Source organism: Chlorocebus sabaeus, chromosome 8, assembly GCF_047675955.1.
Source record: "Chlorocebus sabaeus isolate Y175 chromosome 8, mChlSab1.0.hap1, whole genome shotgun sequence".
Classification (NCBI taxonomy): domain Eukaryota; kingdom Metazoa; phylum Chordata; class Mammalia; order Primates; family Cercopithecidae; genus Chlorocebus; species Chlorocebus sabaeus.
The window spans coordinates 76,598,791-76,623,913 of NC_132911.1; the positions used below are offsets into that span (position 1 = coordinate 76,598,791).

Sequence of the window (25,123 nt, forward strand, 5' to 3'; positions counted from 1 at the left end):
TCAAGAACTGCTCCATGGGTACATATGGGCTGTCTGTTTCTGCCCCACTGTATCATTATTGTGTTTTCCACACCATGGCTAGAGAGAGTGAATCTGAATTTAGAAAGATAAGCTGAAAATAAAAGTGAAAACAGTGGATTTCAAACAGGCAATTATCTTCCAGATGAATTCAATCATAGCAAGAAAAATAAAAACCTACAAACAAGCAAAACCACAAAGCAGGCGATCACATCTGGCCTCTGCAAGTCCTTAAGGAAGCTACCACTATGTCTGTGATAATTTTGAATTTATATTCCTCAAAAAAAGAATGTTTTAAATATCTTTCACACTGTTATCCAATATACATTGAGTCACTGACAGACTATGAAGATTTGTCTTATGCACCTACACAGATATGTCTAATTATTTCCATGTTTCAGCAGCATTTGATTTGGAAACAAAATGTAACAATAAAATCCCTCTTACATCAAATCAATGTTTCACTGTGTATTAAGATCTCACCATCTGTGGAGTGTGTTCAATTGGAGATACATCATCCCTCAGTCTAAGCTGTACTACTAGAAGTAAATTTCACTCCACATTGGCCTGTCCTAGCCACTCAGGGGTATCTGATAACCATATTCACGCCTCCAGTGTAGTCGCATTGTAAACCCTTGATGTGGTTAAACAGTGCACTTGTTAGTTGCTGTCATTGGCACATTGAGCATTCAATTAGCAGAGTTCCTTTCTTCTGCCGTAAATTCAGAATGGTCCACATTTAAAATTCATCACGAGAATGAAGTAACGTGAAAGAGTGAATTTCTTGAGCTCTTGCAGTTATTCAGATGGGATCTTACCCGTTCTCAATACGCAGAGATTATGGGTTTAAACTCCCACACTGTTGCTGAGATAATGACACCAACTCAAAGCATAAATGTGGACGATCTAAATTTAGTCAGGTAGCAGTGGATTCTCCTGTAGAAATGCTGCCTTTCTGCTAGGAAGGATGAGGAAACGTAGCTAGTCACACATCGATGTAAATTAGTTTTGCTCCTGAAAAAGAGTGTAATGTACAATCTGCAGTAGGCAGCTCCTATTTCTGATAGCATCACAACCTGTTCTCCCAGTGCTGTTTATTGGGTAAAAATTGTTTTGTTAGATATTGATTAAATGCCAAACAGCAAGGAAACACCTTTTAGTTTTAAATATATGTATTTTATAGATACAGAAAGATATCTATGATGTCTTTATATTAGTTTCTACCATTGAAGGATTTGTTGTCATCCTAAAGGGTCAATGCATGATGGTAGGTGTGGAATCAGAGAAGACTTGGGTTCAAATCCTAGCTCTACTGTAATAGCCCTGTGAAGGTAGACAAGGTTCTTAAATTGGAAATTTGATTTCTTGTGCTGTTAAAGGAATCCTCCTCACCTGATCGTGTTGTTCTTACAGTGAAATGAGATCACACAGTGAAATGGGGGATTGAGTACAGCGTAGATGCCAGTCCCTGACTGTTGTAGTTAGTGGACACAATTGCTCTTATTCTCTGTGCTGAAGAGTAGGTGTTTATAAGGGCACCTGCTCTTATAGGATTTTTCTAATAAGAATTGCTTCAGGATGCTATAAATCTGTCATCTTGTGACTAGGTGCTCAAAGTCTTTGTCTCCCTCCCGTTGGTTCTGTCCTTTCTGAAAACAACTTACTTCATTTCTTAAATAATTTGCTGTCCCCACTCCATCCTGACAGAAAAGTTCAGAGGAGACATGATTTCCTTGGAGACTCAGAGATGCCATAACTTACATATAACCACACAATGGCCCATGTGAGCTAGGTGGCTAAATGCTGAAATACTTTTGAGAGACCAAAAATATCAAAGAAGTAGAGGCAATGTATTGTCCCTGGGAGGCAGGATGCTATGAGCAGGTGATAGAAGTGGCTAAGGAAGCAGCATCAGCTCACACCACGAGGGGAGACCAAACCTCCCCACATAACACCAGCTGCCTGAGCGGGCCCTTGGACTCCACGTTTGCAGTGGGTAGGGAAAGAAAGGCCTGTCCAGAAAACAGGAGCATGGAGCTCCTTAGACTTGAAACATAGACCCAAGTCTGCCTTTTACTAATTGCATATAGTGGATACATCATTTGCTTTCTCTGAGTCTCGGTTTCCTTGTCTCCAAAATGAAAATCACAGACCTGTCTGCTTATGGGAATGAAATAAGATGTCGTGTGTGAAAGCACTTGGTAACCTGTGGTTCTGCTTAATACCAACCACTCCATGGCTCTGAAATCACACACTGAGGAGCATGTGAGGCAAAAGATGAAGCAAAAACTCCCTTTAATCCTCTGTGGTTTGGCTTCTCAGTTGTACGACAATTGCCTAGGGTACTGGTTTAAAATACAGATTTCAGGGTTTCACCCCGTAAGTTTCTAGTTTCTTTGGCCCATGGCGGAGCCTGGAATCTGCATTTTAAACAAACATATAGGTGATTGGTTAGAACTGGTTGGTCCCTTGGGCCACATTCTGAAAACTGCTATTCTGCCCCTCTTAGCCAGACCACTGGGGATGGGTGTGTTTTGGGGGATTACTAGGAGCTAATAATGTGGAAAATCATACATTGTAGGCTGGAAACTTTGATACCTCTATTGCACTTTAAAATTTGGAAAGTTTGTAACAAGTTGAATAGGGCAAAAGAGTTTTCTTTGCCAAGTGAGGCATAGTTTTTAAAGGTGAGGGAATGAAGTAAACAGATAAAGGAAGAAAGTCAGATAGATAAGATCAACATATTTACTCTCAGTAGTGTCTTTAAACTCTCAGTTGCAAGTATCATAATTTGCTTTGATAAGTTTTTTAAGTTAGTGAACAAAAGATAATTTAAGTTTAAGTTGAGCAGAAAATAATTTATTGCTTTTGAAATGCTGGCTGCCCTGTACAGGATTGTCTCAATCTTTAACTGTCTCCAGTTCATGAAACCCAACGCTACCTATTGACAAGGGAAAAAAAAGCTTTTCTGAGGTACATGAAAAGATTCAGGCATTTTAAGGTTCTCAATCATATCACCTTTTCTCTCGTAGGTTTTAAGCTGAAGGATTCCATTTGAATTTGCACGTTTTGTTGAAATTAAGTGGAGGGCCTTTCCGAATTGTCAGCTTTTATTTCTTGCCCATTCAAGCTTCCATTTAGAATTGGTATAAAATTAAATCTGCAGTGGAACTATAGCTATAATTTTAAAATCAATATGGATTTTGATTGTGCAAGTGGCATTCTTATGGGTAGTGGAAGCTAACAACAAAACAGTGTCACATATAATAACCTCATGAGTGTTAAGAGTCAGTCTTACTGGCTTTTTTATCCCAATGTTTATGAAATTTTTAAATCACCAAAGTCAGTCACATCTCAGCCTGTGTAAAATTATCTAGCTCTTAGGCTTTTTTCATTTTTCATTCAGGTCTCAGTTCATATATTAAATGTGGTTCTAAGGGTTCCAAACTACCCCATGCAAAGGAACCCCTTTCATCTCTATCACTTTATTTGGCTTTATTTTCAAAGCACTGTCTGAATTGTCAAGCATTTCATTTCATGTAGCACTGTCTGAAATTTTCTTATCTGTGTATGCATTTATTTACTGTCTTCCTCTTCCTATGGAATGCAAAGGTTATCAGAGCAAGGACTTTTGCCTATCTAGGTTATTGCTCTTTCTAGGACCTAAAGCTATACCTGGAACACAGGAGAAAACTAATAAATATTTACTGTATATATGAAGAGGAGAATTAATATAATAGGCACAGTTTTCTCAGGGCTCTGTATTCTGTCCTCTGCCTATTACTGAAGTCTGATGGAGGAAGATTGGAAGGACTTAAATGGATCTCACAGCTCTTACACATTCCTTAACTAAATGGCTTCCACAATTCCTCTCTCTCTTGTAATGTTCTGTGGCTTCACACCTCGAGCCAGGTGTCTGCTCAATTGTGATTTATGCAGGCCAGTTCCAAATAGCAGTGAAATAGTGACTGAATAGTAAAGGGCCACAGATGCATCTATGAGGCCAGGGTCAGGGGGAAATGGTCTGTGCCCTTTCATTTCCCTCTCTTTCCTCTACTTTTCTTAGCTAGGAGGTATCCTTATGTCACCTGTCTGAAACCTGTATACTAATGTTGCTCCAATCCTCCCATCTTTCCAACATGATAGTTTCCCACCTAGTGTCCGAGCAGTATTTTGGAAGAAAACACTCTTATTTTCAATTCCAAAACAAAGATAGCCAGTGATATATGTTGCAGAGAGAAAAGGAAGCTAGGCAAGGACAGGATTGGGAATGGAGGCAAGAGAACATTGTTTTAGAAAGGCAGGGATTTGGTGCCCAAATCAGATTATTCTGCCTTCTCCATCCAACTTCAGAAAGACTTGAAGAACTCTCATCTTTGAGTGGCAGGATCAACTTCCATGCCCTGAAATTTCCATTTGGTCCTCGCATATTCAATATGGAGCAGAAACCAGTGCATTTTGTCAGTGTAGGCTAGCATCACAGAAATGCAAAAAAAAAAAAAAAAAAAAAAAAAAATGACAGTAGACTATAGCTTGTTTTGATTAGTGGACATTTTTACAATAGACCCTTAATTATTCAGTCACTATTTCACTGCTACTTGGAACTGACCCTGTTAGTCTTAGTCATCTATGCTGCATGTCTTCCCTTCACTTGTAAACTCTCCATCTAATGGTTTTCCCAGATGCTGAATTTGCCCCCCACCACTGCCCCAAGAAATAAACAACTCATTAAAAATAGAGCAAATTTTGGCAAGTGCTGTCTGCAGCCTATTTTAGAAAACACACACGATATTATCTAAGCGGTGTCTGAAGCTCTTTAGCAAGGGATGTAACTATGTAGTGGAACGACTTCAGGGATCACAGCATGGAGCATCGGCAGTGACATCTGGAGTCTTTCATTATGCAGTTACTGGTGCTGCACAGCCTCCCACTCACCTTGGTACCTGCACACACTGCTGTTTCTCCTGCAGCCCGTTGTGTGACTGCATCTGTATGGTGGGAAAGCTAAAAATATCTACTGAGATGGCAATGTAGACTGACATTAGCTCATAATCCTTGCAAGCTGCACATGTGTGTTAAAAAAAAAAAAAAGAAAGAAAAGAAAAAAAATCCCAAAGAACTAACATCCCAAATGATTCAGGTTTCTGTAGGAACTAGAAACAGAGAAGTAGACTCAAGATCAAAACCAAATAGTGCCCCCAAATTATTTTTTGAGATCTTGTATCCTTAGAATCAGAGAAACTGTCCTCCTTTTTCTTGCCCATTAATTCACCCTAAGTATTACTTTAAAAATATAATGTTGCTATGTTGTCATGTATCCAACTAGTTGATAAAACTACAAGATTTTAATAAACATAAATTTTTATTATTTTGCAGTTGATATTGAAATAGAACACTAGTGAAAGAATTTTAGTTACTCATTTTTTTCCAGAGAAAATGTATTTTAATATGAAAATTGTATAATTGGACAGAAAAACTACTATACACAACAAGAAACCATGATTTGATCAATTATGACATTATTATCTCTTCTAAAAACACAGAAATTACATTATTAAGCAATTCCAAGAGGAAAAAGGAAGTCTGTAAAGTCCTATTCAGTTTACTTATTTAAGGAAAATGATATTTATTTGACTCAGGTCATGGTTCCATTGTGTCTACTTTCTTCGTAAGTTCAGCTTTGGTGCTACCTAATTCTCTCTTTGCTTATTCAGTTTTCACTTGAGCAAGAGATGGATTCAGCATTAAATCTAAATAGAACTCCATTTTTTTCTTCAAAGGTATGGTCTGTCATTTTAACTCACCAGTTTCTCTGATACCGCTACTAGGGACTGATGAAATGGAGAAGCATCCATGCCTGTAGCTGAAAGTGGCTCCTCTGCAGCTTTGATTTCAAATCTGAACTCTTCTAACTTTGCTTTTCCTGTTCTGAAGATGACCGTTGACTTTGGCCCTTTCCAAAGACATATGAAACTCTACTTTTTTGAGATCCTCTTGTTGAGATTTTTCTAATACTAATGTTGCGGTTAGATTTTTTTTTCAAGATTTTCCCATTCAGTCTTCATTTCCTCAGTTTGGGATTTTGTTTGAAAAGATCAGATGTCGAATTATTCACTGCAGGGGATAAACCTCGCTAGTGAGGTATCTTTGGTTTCAAGGGTCATGCGCTGTCAACCAAAGCATTCGGATACGTGGAACCCACGCTGGAGAGATTGGCAGGGGGAAAATTCACACTCCCCATGAGAAGGTCTTGAAGAGGCTTGGCTTGTGATTCATATTCACTTGCTTTCTGTCTGTTTCAAGAGGTTCACCTCATACTGTGGAATGGGATTACCTCCATTTTTTTTTTTTTTTGATCACACAGCAACCTGCACGTCTTTCTCCTACTGGGGCTCTGTAGCTGATGCTTCTGCCACTTCACACAGAACTCCTCATGGAAAAAGTACCCTGCAAGCCCCTTATTTACTAATTTTCATTTCAAGAATATTATTTTATTATCTTCAAATTTTATTTTATCTAAATCTTATCATCCATAAAAAAAAGAATTGTTCAGTATTTTACAGTGTACAGAAATGGTCAGTTAGCTTCAGGTAACAAAATAATCTTCAAAACTGTAACAGTAAAAGAAGTTTCAGAACCATTTAGTTGATATGATTTATTAAAGGATTTATTAATTCATTGGAGATGTTGATACTTAATATGATAACTACTGAACTCTTCATATGTAGCTTGTCTGAATTAAGATGTGCTGTAAGTGTGAAATGTACAGCAAATTTGTTTTGAAGACTTAGAACAAAAAAGGAAATAATTCATTTATAAATTCTTATACTGATTGCATGCTGAAATAATATTTCGAATATACTGTGGTGAATAAAATATATTATTAAAATTAATTTCACCTATTTACATCTACTTTTAAAAATACCTCTTCCAAAAAATTAGTCTGTTTCTATTACATAGCACTACTGTAGAGAAACGAAAGTTTCTGGTTACTCTACAGGGAAACAGTTAAAATATAATGTTGCCAAGGAAGACAGAAATCCAACAGGCAGTTTAGATGTTCTGCCAGAGAGCTTGAGCGTTGTTTCTCCAGAATCTACTGCAAAGGCACCTCCTGAAGACAAGAGGCCATTTTATGGCACATGCTGATTCAAACCTGGGTACCTCTTCTGCAAGATCAACTGTATCGATTAGTGCTATCTAGAAGGAGTTAATGGATTACTGGTACTAAAGGATACAAATGAACTAACATGTGCAGTAGAGGGAGACATTTCAGTGCCCTCTGAAGTTTGTCTGTGATAAAGCCCACTGTCCCTTTCTAACTGAAGCATTTCCCTTTAGCAGCATTGTTGTCCAAAGTTGGAAGGCCTTCCACTACTATATTTTATTTTATTTTGTTTTATTTTATTTTAATTTTTTTTTGAGGTGGAGTTTCGTTCTTGTTGCCCAGGTTGGAGTGCAATGGCACGACCTTGGCTCACTGCAACCTCTGCCTCCTAGGTTCAAGTGATTCTCCTGCCTCAGCCTCCCAAGTAGCTGGGATTACAGGTGCCCACAACCACACCTGGCTAATTTTTGTATTTTTAGTAGAAATGGGGTTTCGCCATGTTGACCAGGCTGGTCTTGAACTCCTGACTTCAGTTGATCCGACCGCCTCAGCCTCCCCAAATGCTGAGATTACAGGTGTGAGCCACCATGTCCGGCCAGTACTATGTTTTAGATACATTAATTCATTTGATTATATTTTAGGTCCTTAGACACAAGTGAATGTCTTCTCTGGACTTTTGTCTTTCTGAGAATTTTTTGTTTTTCTGTGAAACCTAACCACCTGGTTCATGAATATTCTAGAATAGGAAATATTAATATAAAAATAATTCTGTTTATATGAATCTTCACTTTTGATACAAGAAATGAGACCACAAATTTGTGGGAATGTGTTTTTAAAAGAATCCTGCTAACATACATACATTTCATCTCTTAACCCTTTCTGACTCCCTGTATATTTTTATTTTTTCCAAATGATTCAATCCCAACATGTCAGTAGCGACCTCCCATACATACCAAGAAGCTTCTGCCATCTGGTTGTATATGTGGAGGACGTGGCAGTCAAGATCCCCAGAAGGATCAAACCCACCGGCCAGATCCCAGCTTCCAGATCTGTTTTCTCAAAAAACTTGAAAGTTGGGATGAAGTATAACAACTTGACACCATCATCAGTTCAGCTAATGGTTGTTTCTCTTGCTTCCCAGAAAGTTAGTTTGTTTTTTGTCTTTTTATACCGGAGTAATGACATTACTTGACTTGAGCATTTCCCTGCACTCATTTTTAATTATTTATTTATAATTTTTTATTTTTAATGTTTGTGGGTACATAGTAGGTATACATATAGGGTACATGACATGTTTGGATACAGGCATACAGTGTGTGATAATCACATCATGGAAAATGGGCTATCCATCCCCTTGAGCCTGCACTCATTTTAATTAGCAGTCGTTTTGTTTTTACAGAAATAATCTGTCATTAACCTCACAGTTTTAATAAAATGTAGACTAAAATTCTCTATTAATTACACAAGTAAAATAAGGATCTAATGAAATCTGTGGCATGATTTCACCATCCTTTGAAACTGATTTTGAAAAGTTGTCTCCCAGTTTAATGTTGGAAGCTGGTCTTCATACATCCCAGAAGTGTTCATCGTGTTCATGTAACCTCAAGCATAGGCAACATTTCCCTCTTTCATGTTATTTCACCAGCTCTATTAGACCCTCAGACAAATTATATATACTTAACAGTTTGCCTTTTAAAATATGTTTGTATTATCTATAATCAATTTTTAAAAAATCATTTTGTCAATTAGTGCATATTTCATGAGTATCTATGATGTTACCAAGCCCTCTGAGAAATGTTAGGGATAAATTGATAAATAACAGTCTAATTCTTATGGAATGTACATAGAAAATAAACAGTGTTTGACTTTTCTGAGGCCTTTTTTTGTTCTGCAAAATAGGAATCAAAATGTTTGCATAGTTTCAATATGTTATAGACATTTTAAGTGGCGTATAAGTGATTTCAGAAGAAGAAAAGCCTACACTTCTGTAACTAGTCTTCTGAATAATATCTACACAGTCTTTCACTGTAATCCAAGAGTACTGAGATTAATTGGAGCATTTCTTGACCCTCCAATAATAGGAGACATTCAAACGTGTTATTAACATAATCTGCCATTGTAGAGAACAGCTGAAATAATGTGATATGAATATCATGATCAACCTTGATGGAATAAACATCTTCCTACAGATGCACAGTGAGATGGGGATGAAAGCCCTTTTTCTGTGTCAAGCTTCCAAAAATGATTAATTTATTACTCTGAATACTTTAGGCAAATTACAAAGAATGGAATGAAGAAGGATGTGAATAATCTAGGTAATTAAACCCTACTGTGCAGCTTCTTTGAAAGTTAGTCTAGGGTTTATGCCATAGAATTATGTAAGAATCTGTTAAGAGAGCTTATTGTTTAATTGTTCTGGTCTATATAACAGTGTTAACTAAAACATAACCTGTGTTCAGTAGAATTTGGTTTGAAGTGGGTTTATCTCCAACACCTATCTACTAAAATGCTCCGTGCATCTTAGTTACCTGTAAGAAAGCCCCGTAATAAAGCTCTGAGAGCTCCCAGACACCAACATTTCTATTTGGGATCTGTTCCAGCTCCTGCTAGAACTTGCCATGTGGTTTTATTCAAGACACCATCTACCTGAGCTCGAATTTCTCTATCTATAAACCAAGGGAGTGGGCCCCAAATTCTGATTTTATCTAAATCAGAATACTATAAGAAGGAAAGTGGAAGTTTACAAATACCATTTTTGATGTATCTTCATTGACTAAGTGTTAATTATACTGCCATTTCACTGCAGCATTTCTGTTGTAAAGACTTCTGTTCCAGTCAGTCAGAGTCAATCAATGTTGAGGTTAACTCTCTCTGGCTGTATTGATTGGGTGATAGTTATCCCCAAAGCTGGAGGAAGCAAATAAATTCCTTCTACCAACTTAAATTGTAGAGATGCCTGTCACAGTATAGGGGCATTTCTTGCTATTTGCCCTTCTGGAGTTGTTTTGATTCCAGGAGTACAGAGACTCAACTCCAGCTTTGAAGAGGAAGGTTGGAGATGAACAGAGGGAGATACCTCTGAGCCCAAGGAAGCAGCACCAAGGATAAAGTGGGGAAGAAAACCAAGTGTTACTTATTGAAAAGCAAAGGCTGTGATCTGCAGTTTCTGGTTTGTTCTGATAGAAGACTTTGGAACCCAAACCATCTGGACACATTTCGGGGACAATAAAGAATTGAAAAAGGTTTTACAAATAGAAGGAAAGTGGATAGGTTATCAGGGGAAAATATGAGTTACGACCTTGTGGACTAGTTTAGAGGAACCAGATTCCTAGCACATAGGAGGCCTTAACCAGATTAAAAAGATAACTCATTTGTCACATTTATCTGCCTGGTCATATTCAAAAAGCTTCACCTGTATTAGCTTAATTAATTCTCATGACAACCACTACAGGTAGGTCTTTCCTCTCCTTATTTAATAACACGAGAGCATGGATTTATAAAGAAGTTAGGTGCCCCAAATCACAGTTGTGAAGCATCTGACCCACTGAGGCTGACCCCAAAGACAGACTCTCATTGGCACAAATGTCCTTTCTGGCTCTAGCTTTCTTAGTTTCCTCATGATCACCCCTTCCTTTCATGGCCCCCCAGATGCTTGAGCACTTCCTGATCGGTGCATAAGCATATGTTCATTAGTTAAGACTGCTTATGCCGGTAGGTAGCCTATCTACAAATCATTACTAGAGACAGAATTAGGAGCCATGCCTCCTCCTCATTTCTCTACTCACTCGGCTCTTCTTTTTAAATCAATCAAGTCTCCATAATGTTCCTATTAGTAAAATACTTAAACATAAGCTATTTTACAAATATGTGCTAAGTTCTTAAATATCTTCATTCTGCCTCATGCATGCTTGGCTTTCTGTGCTAGTGTCTCAGTCAAAGCATATGGAATTGGATAGTTAGGGTAGAAAGCTTCTCCAATTATCTATATGTTCAGAAAACTGGGAAAACATCCTCGAAGAAGAAGCACGCATTAAGTGCCTTTTCCCTGACAGATTTTAGCTTACCATAGGATTTCAACCCTTTGTTCTTGGGGAAGTAGTTTCTTCAGCAACAAAAAAGATAACATTATGGTTCTGTGGTACACTGTGATGTCTCTCAAACCTTCTTTATAAGCCTGAGATGGCTTTTCAGAAATGGTTTTTGCTCAGAGGTATGGGTTTTGTTTTTTTTTTCCATTGAACAAGGAATAGAAAATATGCTAATTATAATTGAATAATAGACTCAAAATTTATATTAACCCTACCTGATCACACAAACAAGATACTGTGATTCTGCATTCATTTGTTTGGTCAACACATCATATTGAGCATTGCAGTAGGCAGATTCATATGGCAGTCCCCATGACCCCCACCTCCTGGTGTTCAAATGTGGATGGGGCCTGTGACTTGCTTAAAAGCAACAGAGTAGGGCAAAGGCAGTAGGATGTACTTGGTTACATCACATAACATTGCAGTGCCCCTCTTGCTGGAGCCTCTCCTTGCTGGCTTTGAAGATGCGAGCTGCCATGCTGTGGGCTGCCCGTGTTGGGAGCTCACCCAGCCAGGAGCTGAGGGTGGCCTGTTAGAGCTGAGGGAAGCCTCCAGCCAACAGCTAGTGAGAAATAGGAGTCCTCAAGATCACATCCATTAGGAACTGAATTCCGCCAACAAAAGCAGATCCTTTCCCAGTCAAGCCCCATAGGAGACCTCAGCACCAGCCAGCAGACACCTTTCTAGCAGCCTGGTGAGACACCAGCGGGAGACGTAGTCAAGCCGTGTCCATATTCCTGACCCACGGAAGCTGTGAGATGCTAGGCCTCTGTTGTTTTAAGTCACTGAGTTTGTGGTAATTTGTTATATAGAAACAGGAAACTAATACAAACACCCTCAGTATTCCAGACACATTTTGAGGAATTGGAAATGGAGCAGTGAACAAAATGAAGTCCCTGTTCCGAGGAGCTTGCATTTCAATAAATCTAAAACATAGACATTTTAGAAGCTTTAATTCATCTCAGTTTCAAAGTAAAAACCTCAGTGGTCCCAAAATGGGAAAGAAAAATGTACTTAAAATATTTAATTTTTACTTTTACTATTATTTTTTGAGACAGTCTCACTCTCTCACCCAGGCTGGAGTGCAGTGGCACAATCACAGCTCACAGCAGCCTTGACCTTCTGGGCTCAAGTGGTCCTCCCACCTCAGCCTCCTAAGTAGCTGAGACTACAGTCGTGTGTGACCATGCCCGGGTTATTTTTGTCTCACTTTGTTGCCCAGGCTGGTCCTGAACTCTTGGGCTAAAGTGATCTTTCTGCCTCGGCTTCTCAAAGTGCTGGGATTGCAGGCATGAGCCACTGAACCCAGAAAAATGAGCATTTCTTTTCTGGTCCGAAGAAGGGAAAATAATGCTGGACATATCTCAGTATCGACTTACCAGGTGATCTTATTCAAGGAAAGAATGGGAGAACAGGGGTTGTCAGCTACAGAACACGAGTTCTCCATGGACTGTAGCTTTAGAATCAGAACTTTGCAGTCCCACGATAATGCAGTCTTACAGTATATGTCACTATTTCAAAAAAAAAAAAAAAAGATACTGAAAAGCTTAAATACATAACTGCCAAAAGTCACCAAAATAAGAAAGACAATTTCAAAATCAGCCTAGTGATTTTGTTTCTATAGAAAGACCATTGTCTAAAAGAAAACCTAGAATTCATTCAGCATTTTCAGAAGATCGAAGTCACATTCATGGACAACATGTATGTTAGTTCTAGTGTCCAGACAAGACAGCTAAGAGGGGCTTGAATTTCCACACAAGCTGCCTGGCTTTATAAGTAACCCCAGAATGCTCAGGCACACAGGCCACAGAATGCCCAGAAGACACAGGCCATAGTCCACCCGAAGCCCAGTGTCCAGCAAATTTGAGCTGCCAGTCACTTGGGGGACCAAGGAGCCTGTACTGTATTTGAGAAACCACAAAGCTAAGGCCACATTCTATAGAATAGACTTTTGAAATTAATGTGTAATCAATCACACTCAGAATATATTTGGGCAGCTTATATGTACAATGTGTTGCATGCAGTTAAGTGACTAACATTTCTATTGCGGTGTACAGAAGGTGTTCATAGAGCTAGCTCTTGTTGAATCGCAGTTATGGTTATTAATAACATGTATTGAGCACTATTTCTGTCTAGACTTTGTGCAGAGTGCTTTGATATGTTTTTAATTTTATTTTCTTAAAAGGATTATTGTCCCCATTGGATAGATGGGACTAAACCTTAGAAAGTCTAAGACACATACACAAGATCTAACAATGAGAAAATGTTAGGCTTACAATTTTAATTCAGGCAGTCTGATTGCAGAACTGGTGCCCTTGACCGCTGTGCATGGCACCTCCTGTTAATGTGACAAGCACAGTGTCAGATGCCGTGTTCTTTCATTTGTTCTTTATAACAACCCTGCAAAAAGTATTTGGGAGTGATGGGATGAGCCTTGAAAAACTCTTTCAAGTAATTAGTTTAAGAAAGAGGGAAGGCCGGGCACGGTGGCTCATGCCTGTAATCCCAGCACTTTGGGAGGCTGAGATGGGCGGATCACGAGGTCAGGAGATGAAGACCATTCTGGCTAACACAGTGAAACCCCGTCTCTACTAAAAATATAAAAAAAAAATTAGCTGGGCGTGGTGGCAGGCGCCTGTAGTCCCAGCTAGTTGGGAGGCTGAGGCAGGAGAATGGCGTGAATCCGGGAGGCGAAGCTTGCAGTGAGCCGAGATCAAGCCACTGCACTCCAGCCTGGGTGACAGAGTGAGACTCCGTCTCAAAAAAAAAAAAAGAAAAAAAGAAAAAGAAAGAGGGAAGATATCGACATGCATCTTCTGTTGCCATAATCACTTTTTACTTTACCAGGCTAACTGGGGGCTCTAAGGGCTATTGTTCTAAGTAGGAAACCATTGTGTGTTAATATTTATCAAGTATTTAGAAGATCAATCTACTTCCAAGACCTTCCCCATCAGTTTGATAATGCCTAAAATTCTAAAAGCTCATGCCAAATTTCTTTACCTTAAAGCTTTGAAATTATTCTTAGTCATTTACCCTTATCAGTCATGTATACTTTAGTAAGAATAAGTTTATCTCACTCATTCATGAAAGCAGATTTTTATGGGGAAGAGGATGCAAAAACTTGAGGATTGCAGATGCTGAATCTTCTTTAGAGAAGGTCACTACGAGTGAAGAAAAGAGCAGATGATATTTAGCCTAATGGCTACCAGAGATATTAAGAACACTTTCTGGAGGTCTCAAATTTGTTTTTTTTTTTTTCTGTATAACTAATTATATTTTCTATCGTAGACAACCTTGTGTATAACCTAGAAATGGTGGAAAGTGTATGATCCAAAAGCAAGGTACCATCAGTTCTCCTCTGTACTTATTTTGAAAATTGGAAATTGTCCCAACAGATTTTGATACATTAGAGAACAATTTGAACATAATGAAAATGTCTTGTTTTTTATGCATGATTTTTATCCATGATAACACTAGGTGAATGCAGAAAACTGCGTCCAGATGAACAGAGCTGTGTAGGAACGTGCAAACTGCACACAGGCTCACACCTCAAACATCTGCCAGCTTCCTCTGCTCACCATGTGCTTTGAGCCACACCCATCCACATCTGGCTTTAGAACTTTCCTTCTGACTTCAGATAACCCTCCTTCCATACTTCGTAATGACTTACTAACTGCAACCTTTTGACACTTACTTCTGCAAGCAAACTCCAGGTCTTTTTTCACGATAAAATATAGTATTTATTGTGGTATTTATGTATTTCTTAATCATTTAACATGTGTAAAACTGTGTTGTTTTTGTTAGGTTTTAAAGAAATGTTTCCCTGATGACATGTTTTTTTGTTTGTTTTGTTTTGTTTTGTTTTGTTTTGAGGCAGAGTCTTGCTCTGTTGCCCAGGCTGGAGTGCAGTGGTGGGATCTCAGCTCACTGCAACCTCCACCTCCCGGGTTCAAGCGATTCTCCTGCCTCAGCCTCCTGAGTAGCTGGGACTACAGGTGTGCGCCACCATGCCTGGCTAATTTTTGTATTTTTAATAGAAACAGGGCTTTGGCATGTTGCCCAGGCTGCTTTTAAACTCCTGACCTCATGTGATCTGCCTGCCTTGGCCTCCCAAACTGCTGGGATTACTGGTGTGAGCCATCATACCTGGTCACTGATGAAGCTTTTAGCATCCATTTTTCTGATGAGTCCTGTAGGTTTTTTTGCCTGGTGATTTTTAGGAATGCGTGTGTACGTGTGTAACTTTATTGCAGAACTGATTTTTTTGTCCCTTATTATGCAGATTTCTCCTGTTAGGGTGTGTGTGTGTTTGTGTCATGCACTTGAAGGGGTAGCTGATAATTATTTGAAGTACTTCTTTTCACAGTGGTTTAGCAGGTTAGCAAATTTTTCCCAAAAAAGAAGAGCTAACCATGCATCAAAATAACACTTTTCAGGAGAATTTCTAGAGGATAGCTCCAAGGAATGATGCCGACTTCATCCTTTATTAAGGTTGGTATCTCAGGAGAAGTTACACTGATAAACATGTGTGGCCCCAGTACCTGGGGCAGGCAGCTTCCAGCATGCCCCATTTCATCCTTAGATCTAGCTAATATTGGGAGTTGGTGGATTTCTCTTAGGGTCAACATTTGGGAATAGGCCGAGCCCACCTCCCTGCACCCATCTGCTGCTGAATAACATCCAAATGAGAGCCTCACTCTGAGGTTAATGCCTTGGCCTGGTGACCATGCCAGCTCTCTCTTCTTACCTTTATAAAGTCCTGTATGCTTCCCTTCCTCCACTTCAAATCTCCAGAAGTATATCTGTGCTTTTTGAGCTATGGGCAGCCCCGGAATTTATGAAAGCTACAAACATAACGTACTTAATATTTTAGGCACTAAATAAATGCTAATGTAACTGAGGAGTGTCAAACCAACTGTTAGGAGGTGAGTACAAGACAGTGACACCACAGACAAAAAAGGAAGACATTTGAAGCATTCGTGTCACATGGTAGTCTTGATGTAGGGGAAAGCCAGGTATGGTTAAGTCTCAGTAAGAAATCCATGACTTCTGAAGAATAAATTGAACTCATTCTCAAAGAAACGCTAAAGAGAAGTCTCGGTGTTAACAATGGGAAGGGTCCTAGTAGCAGGGGGAATAGCCCCCACAGTGGCTGGTAACTGCTTATTGAGGGGCACTGATGTCACCTGAAGTTAATCCCAACTCCACTTCCATCAGTCAGGTAAGCTCACCCCTTATGGGAGTGTATGACTTCTAGAAACTCCACACTTAACAATCTGTTCTCTCATTCTACCTTTGTTTTACACAGTATCCCAATGAAAAACAAACTTCTCTTCCAGAATTTCCAAAATAATAATAATAACTATAACCTAACGATCAGCCTTATTGGTCTAGCCTGAGTCTTATGCCAGCCCTGGGCTAGTCATGATGACTGGTGTGGCAGGGAAAATGTGATGCTCTGATTGACTATGCCTGATTCACATGCTCAGTTTGGAGCTGGGGAAGGAATCAGTTTCACTTGGATCACATGAATTGAGAAAAGAAGATAAACAGTTTCTCAAGGAAAATTGGGGTGCTATCGCTAGAAGGGGAATGGGTTCTGGGCAGGCAAGAACACGAGATGGCCCCTCTAAGAGTCTCCTAAGCCAGGCTGTGTGCTAGGCACTGAGCCTGTGACAGTGAGCATGACACAGAGTCAATGCCCTCCTCTAGTTTGTGGTGATTTGGATATTAATTCAGTAAACACACAGGTAAGGAAACTGAGCCTAGAGAGATGAAGTCACGTTTTTCAATGTTGCACAAATAATTACAGCCAACACAGTGACTAGAAACTCTGAAATAATGGTCAATATCAAGATGCCATCTTGCCTTACCCGTATAGCAAGCTGACCTATTTGAAGCATGGTTGTCTGTCTAGCACACAGTTGTATAGGATATTACTGTTATAACCAGTTGTATCCTGGAATTGACTCAAACCAGCTGGTGCAAAATTATTGTGTACATCTCTTTCCTTCTTAGGATTCAGTGAAATAATGTTGGTAGCTTGAAATCAGCTATGGTGGTATTTACACTAAAAATTGGCAACCATCACCATGAGCTGATTGTTACACCTTTACCAACATACCACCAGTTACCATGGTTATAGGAATTTAGTCTTCAAGCAAATTGTTTTTTTCTTTTCCAGAGTATTTAATAAAATTCACATAATTATTGATACAAATGAATAGATGTGACAGGTCAGGAAGTTCTTAAACCACAGAATTTTTGTTTCTTTTTTCTTCCATTCTACTCCAAATCCCAAGGTCTTCAATCTTATACATTTAATGCAATTTATATTTTATTTTCGTATTTGGTGCATGTTGATCAAAGCGAAACCACAGATGGGAGGAGACTACTGTACCACAAACTAAGCGGCTTAGACAGCAGAAATGTATTGCCTTGCAATTCTGGAGGCAAGATGTCCTAGATCAAGGTATCAGCAGGATATCTCTATTACTAAGGCATCTGTAGGTAACATGTATAAATTTTCAGCATCAGACTTGATCTTACTAATACTGATTTTTAGCATAACAAACAGACTAGACTTTAGCTATGTTCTTCTTAACTGCCCAAATTAGTGGCCAATCACCTATACCTAAAGTTTTCAACTATCAGATTTGTTAGCATTGTCCTTTGTACTAGCATGCATTTATTTTGGTAAAAGGGGAGAAGGAAGATACATCAAGACACCCCTTGATAAACCTAACTCAAAAAGGAATAAAGACATTTGTATCAGTTTCTGTGGCTGCTGTCACAAAGTGCAGTAGGCACCCCTTATCTATAGGGGATACGTTCCAAGCCCCCCATGGATGCCTGAAACTATGGATAGTACTGAACCCTGTATGAAGTATGTTTTTATCTATACATACATGCCTATGATAAAGTTTAATTTGTAATTTAGGCACAATAAGAGATGAACAACAATAACTGATAATAAAATAAAACAATTATAATAATATACTGCAATAAAAGTTATGTGAATATAGTCTCTTCCTCTCTTTTTCTCACAATATCTTAAGAGTTACCCTATGTACCTAAGGGTAACTGAAACCCCAGCAAGTGAAACTGCGGATCAGAGGAGACTACTGTAGCACACACTAAGAGGCTTAAGCAACAGAAAATGTATTGCCTTGCCATTCTGGAGGCAAGAAGTCCTAGATCAAGGTGTTGGCAGGGTTGGTTCCTTTTGCAGGCTGTGAGGGAGAAATCTGTTTATGCCACTCTCCTAGCTTCTGGTGGTTTGCTGGCAATCCTTAACATTCATTGACTTCTGCAGCATCACTCCAACTCTGTCTTCATCTTCACATGGTGTTCTTGCTGTTCGCATCTCTGTGTCCAAGTTTCCCCTTTTTTATAAGGACATCAGTCATATTGGATTAGGGCTCACCCTAATGACCTCATTTTAGCTTGATTACATTGGTAAAGACCATATTTCTGAATGAGGTCACATTCTCCGGTACAGAGGTTTAAAACTTCACCATATCTTTGTGGGGAGGACACAATTCAACCCGTAACAGCATTGCAATTAAATTGTTAAATTGTCACACACTAATATCAATAGGTAAAATGTTCTTTGTCAAGCTAGAGTTCTAACAAGTAAATATTTCATTCCTTTTGAAAAACAAGTATTTTTGCTGAGTTGATTTCCATATTATTCAGAATGTCTTAAGGACCTGGTCTTCAGCCTGTGCTCCTTGTTCAAATGCAGTATTAATTTTAAGACAGGGCTCAGTCAACTCAGCCCACTGCCTTTTTCTGCCTAGAATAGTTTTTACATTTTTAAAGGGTTAAGTGGGCTGGGTGTGGTGGCTCATGCTTGTAATCTCAACACTTTGGGAGGCTGAGGCAGGAGGATCACTTGAGGCCAGGAGTTTGAGACCAATCTGGGCAACATGGCTAGACCCCCATCTTTTTAAAAAAAAAGATTTGCTTTTTTTTTTTTTAATTAGCTGGATATGATCACATGTACCCATATTCTCAGCTACTTGAGAGGCTGAGGTGGGAGGATCACATGAGCCCAGGAGGTTGAGGCTGCAGTGAGCTATGTACATACTACTGCACTCCAGCCTGGGAGACCCTGTCTCAAAAAAATAACAATGGAAAAAAATCAAAAGATAAGTATATTTCATGACGTGAAAATTATATAAAATCCAAATTTCAGTGTTGTTAACAAATAAAGTTGTATTGGCACACAGCCGCACTCATTTCATTTGCATATTGTCTATGGCTGCTTTCACACTACATAGGCAGAGTTGCAGAGTTGCAGAGTTGCAAAGGAGACCGTTAGTCTGCAAAACCTGAACTATTTACTCTCTGGCCATTTACAGGTAGGATGCTAATTTTGTTAACTATACCTCACTCACAACTAATTGCTACTGCTCCCGAATGACACAGCCTAGTCTCTGAAGCAGACAGGCATCATGCTGCCGACCTTTGTGCTGTGAGAGGGGTATCTTCATTCATAAATTATAGCATCATCATGATTCTGCCTATTTTGTTACTATCAGAAGAATCACGCAGCTAATTAGTAAGCCTTAAATTAGAAGTCAGAACCAGTGCTGTTAATGGGCATGCTTAATATTCCATCGACAAAATTAACTGCTGGCATCAAAGATGTGTGGTCATTGCCACCTCCAACCCCCGCCCAATACGGCAGCATTCTATGTCTATTTGTTAAACATAACTTCCATGTGTAACTTGTATCTTGAAATAATTTAGTTCCATTGAATCCACTGGGATTGTATTTAATCCTGTCTGTATTAGTTTTCTATTGCTGCCAAAGCAAATTACCACAAATTTAGCAGCTTGAAACACCACAAGTTTTCTGTCTTGGAATTTTCCAGGCTAGAAGTCCAGTGGGCTTGACTGGTTCTTCTGTTCCAGGTCTCACAAACTGAAGTCAAGACAGCAGCAGGGCCACATTTTTTTCTGGAAACTGCGAAGAACCTGCTTTCAAGTTCTTTCAGGTTATTGGCGGAAAGAGGAGCTGATTTCTGTCAACAATCTGAAGGAGGGTGGTGGTCCCTGCTTCCTGGCTGGCAGTGGGTAGGAGCCTATCTTAAGGCTACGTGATTCCTGCTCCCATTGCTCCCTCCATTTTCAAGCCGCCAAGGGCATGTCAAACCCATCTCATGCTGCAGACCTTCTCATGACTTCTGCCTCTAGCTGGAGAACAATCTCTCCTTTTAAGGGCTCATGTGATTAGATTGGTTTCTTTTGGGTAATCCAGGATAATCTCCCTATTTTAAGGTGCATAACCTTAACTACACCTCCAAAGTGCCATTTGCCATGTAACTTAACTTATTCAGATTCCGGGAATTAGGGCATAGGTGTCTCTTGGGGGCCATTCTGCCTGGCATGCATTCTCTGGGTTCTGTGTTCCTAACCTGAGTGTCTGCATCTCTGTTTTCTCCTAGAAGACTCTGAGGGATCAGCACTTGGCCCTAGGGACTGCACTTGCTTTTCCACTTTGGGAGCCCACAGAAACACTACCCTTTTGTAGTCTCTTTCTATTGCAGCGTTGGCATTTCAAGTTAATATTTCATGGATGTATCACCATGTTATTCCCATGCAACACAATTAAATGACCCCAGCCACCACAGCTGAAAGCATTTATAGTTAGTTATTTCATACAGCTGTGTTAGAAAACCACTGCATACGTCAACTGTGATATAAATGTACCCTGCTAGAGTTGGGCTGTTAACAGCCTGCTTAGCCTGATGCTGCAGCCATCAAAAAAGGTCTGTGTGCATCTTGGTTGCCCATCTTCTTTCTCTGAAAGGCAAGAGCCAGGGAGTCAGACTGGAACACCTTGCCACTCTGAAGTTTAGAATACATCCATTTTCATGACTGCTCAAATTAAAGGTAAATTATCACCTTGCTGTGCACTGTAATGTTTCTGGTTACTCGTGTAAATCTGGTTGACGTCCATGTTTGGAAGAATTCCTTACATTTGATCCAAATGTAAGAAAACTTGAAGCATTTTGGAAGTTCAGGCTGAGTTATAGTTGCATTTTGGAAATGCTAAGTACTTGATAACTAAAGGGAAATTCCAGCAGAGTGGAAGGGGAAGTAGGATGGGGAATAATCTTTTTGTTCACTGGCCATGATCCTGGCACAGAGACCCTCAGAGTGCAGACTAGGACTTCTTAAACACTAGCATGCTCATGAATCGCCTAAGATCTTAACATTCACATTCTAATTATCGGGTCTGAGATGAGGCCTGAAATTTCATATTTCTAACCACTTCCCAGATGATGCAACCTCTGTAAGTCTGTGGGCCACACTTTGAGTGGTAAGAATTTAGAGAATTTAGACTACGAACAAAATGAATCAATTTCTTCCCAAAGGGTTATTTTTTTCACACTAACTATTATATCTAGGTTAAATATATTCATATTACTGGCAAAGTCAAAGAGCTCAGCTTTCCTTTCCTTGCTAGGTATTAGGATTTAAGTGAAACTTTAAGGATGCTGCATTTCCTCAGCACAGGAAGAACAACCGTGAAGAATGCCATTAGTTCTAATCAACTCAAACCTGATTAAAGAGAATAATGTAATTTAAAGTGAAAATTTTGATTCAAATAGGTTCTTGATGGCAAGATTAGCATAAGAAGATAATTTCTTTAAAATATCTTAAGTATAGCTGGAGAATGAGACAATGTGGTTTAATGATTTGTGTTGATGGGGAGACATTTAGGGCCTGAACTAAAATATTCTCTTCCTTCATTCCCTCCTCTGCATCTCATTTAAGCCCCCTAGAATTCTTTGGAAAGCCTGGAGACATGCTCGCTTTTATCATATTGGGAGCTGGTCCAGGAAGTATGAATGTGAAATTTTAGCATTTGTGTAACTGCCAGCAGGTGTGGTATGAATGTGTAGTGCAGCCTCCACTTTCGGATTTCAGGAAAGAGCTAATTCCCCGGTAATGCTCTGTGATGCTTGAAGCTTGGCGTGAAGGCTGGGCATTCCCAGGGAGCGAACTGCCTGTCAGTGGTCCTGATTCTGTGTCTGCTGGCAAGGCTGGATCCAAACAGGTTTGCTCCTTCCCCTTTTTGCAGTCAACTGCAAATCCTGAATGAAGGTAGACAGAGGCAACACCCAAGAGGCTGACACCATGTCTTTCACCTTCCAAGATCAAAGGATTTAAGAGTGCTACTAAAGCACTATAATTCGATTTATATGAGATCCTGAATCACCAAGATTAGGCTTGGTTATCATGAAAATGGAGGAATTATCTTCTCAGGGTTTGTCATCCTGTCAGTCAGCTGATTTGCCTGGTTGACAGGAAAGGCCCCAAGGGAACTCCATGTGATTCCGCTGGGGAATATGAAGCCCAGTATCGAATGAAGAGTGCCCTGTCTCTGCTGCTGAGATTGCACTGTGGTTTAGCGGGAAATGTTCCTGGGCTTCAGTTTTGTGTTCTCACCTCTAGTATTGCCAGAGGCAGCCACTTGCTGTTTTCGTAGGATGGAGGTCCCCTGCAAATGCTGGTAAATGCACTGCAGTGTTTAATTAGGAAGAAGTATGCACAAGCTTCGTTTGGTGTGTGGCATATAAAGAAAAGAAGGTAAAGCATCTCTGTCAACAAAGAATTCAAAGTGTAAGAACTCCTGGTTGCCTTCAGCCTGACAGAAAGTGTCTTATCATCTGTGTCTGCTCTGCAGCATGGTGGTCAACAGTGCAGGCTTTAGAGAGAATCAGTCTGATTTCTGATACCTGCCCTACTACCTACTCATTGTGTCACTGAGCAAAATTTAATTCCATTGTGCCTCAATTTCCTCATCTACACATTGGGAAGAGTAGTACTGTACTTTATAGGGTTTTCATTAGATTAGATAAGTTTACAGCTCTGAAGTGATTAGAACAGTGCATAGCATTTATAAGTCTGCCAGGAAGGTTAGCTCTTATTCAGGTGCTCAGAGAACCCGAGGTAACAGCAGGGAAATCAGAAGACATGGGTTCAAATTCTGACTTTTTCATAGATTTAGGTCTATCACAGTGTCTCTGACATTCTTTGTAAAACAGGGACTGTAATACCTATCTCCCATGGTTTTAGTTAAGCTAAAATAAGTTTATGTAAAACAGTCCGGCAATAAATCGTCACTCAGGGACAGATGGTTGAAGTCTTACTTATTATAGCAAATATGTTGTCCTAAAAGGTATTAAATTAACTGATAGCAGGCAAACTAGATTTTTATGTAAATTAGAAATCTATTTGCAGGCAAGTATCCATTAGGAATTATGGAAGGGATATAATTTTCCTCTATTTAGTTCTAATCCTTTCATTTTGATTAGATTAAGTTATAATCCTGACTGGGACATTTATTGAGTGCTTTTTACTTTATGTCATCAGTCCTCAGTACACTCTGGCAATATTATGGTAGATAGTATTATGATCCCTGTTATACTGCATGTTGGAAATATGTGGCTCAGAGAGGTTAAGTAACTTACCTAAGGTCACACAGATACAAAGAAGCAGAGGCAATGCTGTAGCCTACTTCTCTTTGACTCCTGAAAAAAGTACTCTTTATAACTATGGTGTTTTCTCTTCTCTACATCACGTCAAATCTCGTGGTCTCTTAGGACAATTTTTGTCATGACAGTTCAAATTATAGATCAGATCTTAGTTTTAGTTCAAAGGCAGAAGCAATCTAACTTCAAAGTTAGAAGTAGTCAAATGAGAAGAAAAACAAACAGCCATAAAAATCCAATGTTGGCCCATTTCTGCCACCAACATGCCGTAAGACTGATCATTGTTTTCCAGTCTTGAAATATCTTCTCCCCAAATCAGAGGCAGCCCCACAGTTTTGTTATAGGAGAGGCTTCTGGACAATATTGAGTCGAAAGGGGAGAAGGTTGATGCTCTTGCCTTGAGTGTACATTTGCCAAGCAAGCATATAGTTTGTATTACAGAACTATGCTTGCTAGGTGGTTTGGCAGGCTTCATAGAGATTTCAGAGGCTAAAACCCTCCTGCACATCACAGTCTTACACCTCTGACTCAGTTTCTGCTAACAATAACCAAAGTATAGGAGGATGCGATAGTTTACTCCACTGTGTGGCCAGTATTTAGTAGTGTTACTAGAGTAAACCAAACCACAAAAAAACAGTTCTATTCTAAAAAAAACTCTGTGTTTTACAGTGGCCTGGTCAGGAAAGTTAATCTGTTTTTGCTTAGCAAGTTGTACTAGGAGATTTCACAGTTTAGTTCATTGCTTTTCTAAACAGTGTTTTCCTTCCTCTCTCTGAATAGATCTTTTTTTGTAGGGAAATTGGAGCTATCAATCTATCCTGTGTAATTTCATCCTTTTCCATCAGATGATCTCTACTAATGAATCAGGAAGCCCGTGTGTGGGCTGGGAGACGGGAGGGAACTGAGAAGATATAGAATGAGGAAATGTAAGCAGCACTGCCAGTGATGCTCATGCAGCGAAGCTGTCCCCCACCATCACTGTTATAGCCTCTCTGTCTCACACTTCTTTAAAAGCTAATTCTTGGAATCCTTGGCAGAACCCTGCGAGTCCCTCTTCTCTCATCTCCCTTCCATGCCAATTACATTTAACAGACTACTTGCTTGGCTATGCACTTGACTAAGACTGTTCAACTACAGGTCACTAAAGACATGCCATCAAGGGATTGCACAACCTCATAGGAGAATATGTGACACAGTAGGTGCCGAGAAGCCTGCTGGAAGACCAGATTGGAAGATAGTTGAGAGGGAGAAAAAAAAGAAATGAACAAGCTATGGAATAAGAAGTAAGTTAAAAGGGCAAAGACACATGGGCCGTATGTCAGTGTTTCCTTGCTGCTCCTCTCACCTGCTCTGAGACTGTGGCCAGCTTAGCCTTTGTGTTCCTATCTGCAAAATGG

At 39.5% G+C, this 25,123-nt stretch overlaps 1 protein-coding gene and 1 pseudogene across 1 annotated transcript in view; one reads left to right on the forward strand and one right to left on the reverse strand.

Moving 5' to 3' along the window:
- KCNB2 (potassium voltage-gated channel subfamily B member 2) overlaps positions 1-25,123 on the forward strand; it is a 408,762-nt gene that overhangs the window by 83,052 nt on the left and 300,587 nt on the right. The gene's annotated exons all lie outside the window — the stretch shown is intronic.
- On the reverse strand, positions 5,659-6,405 carry LOC140712146 (HAUS augmin-like complex subunit 1 pseudogene; annotated as a pseudogene).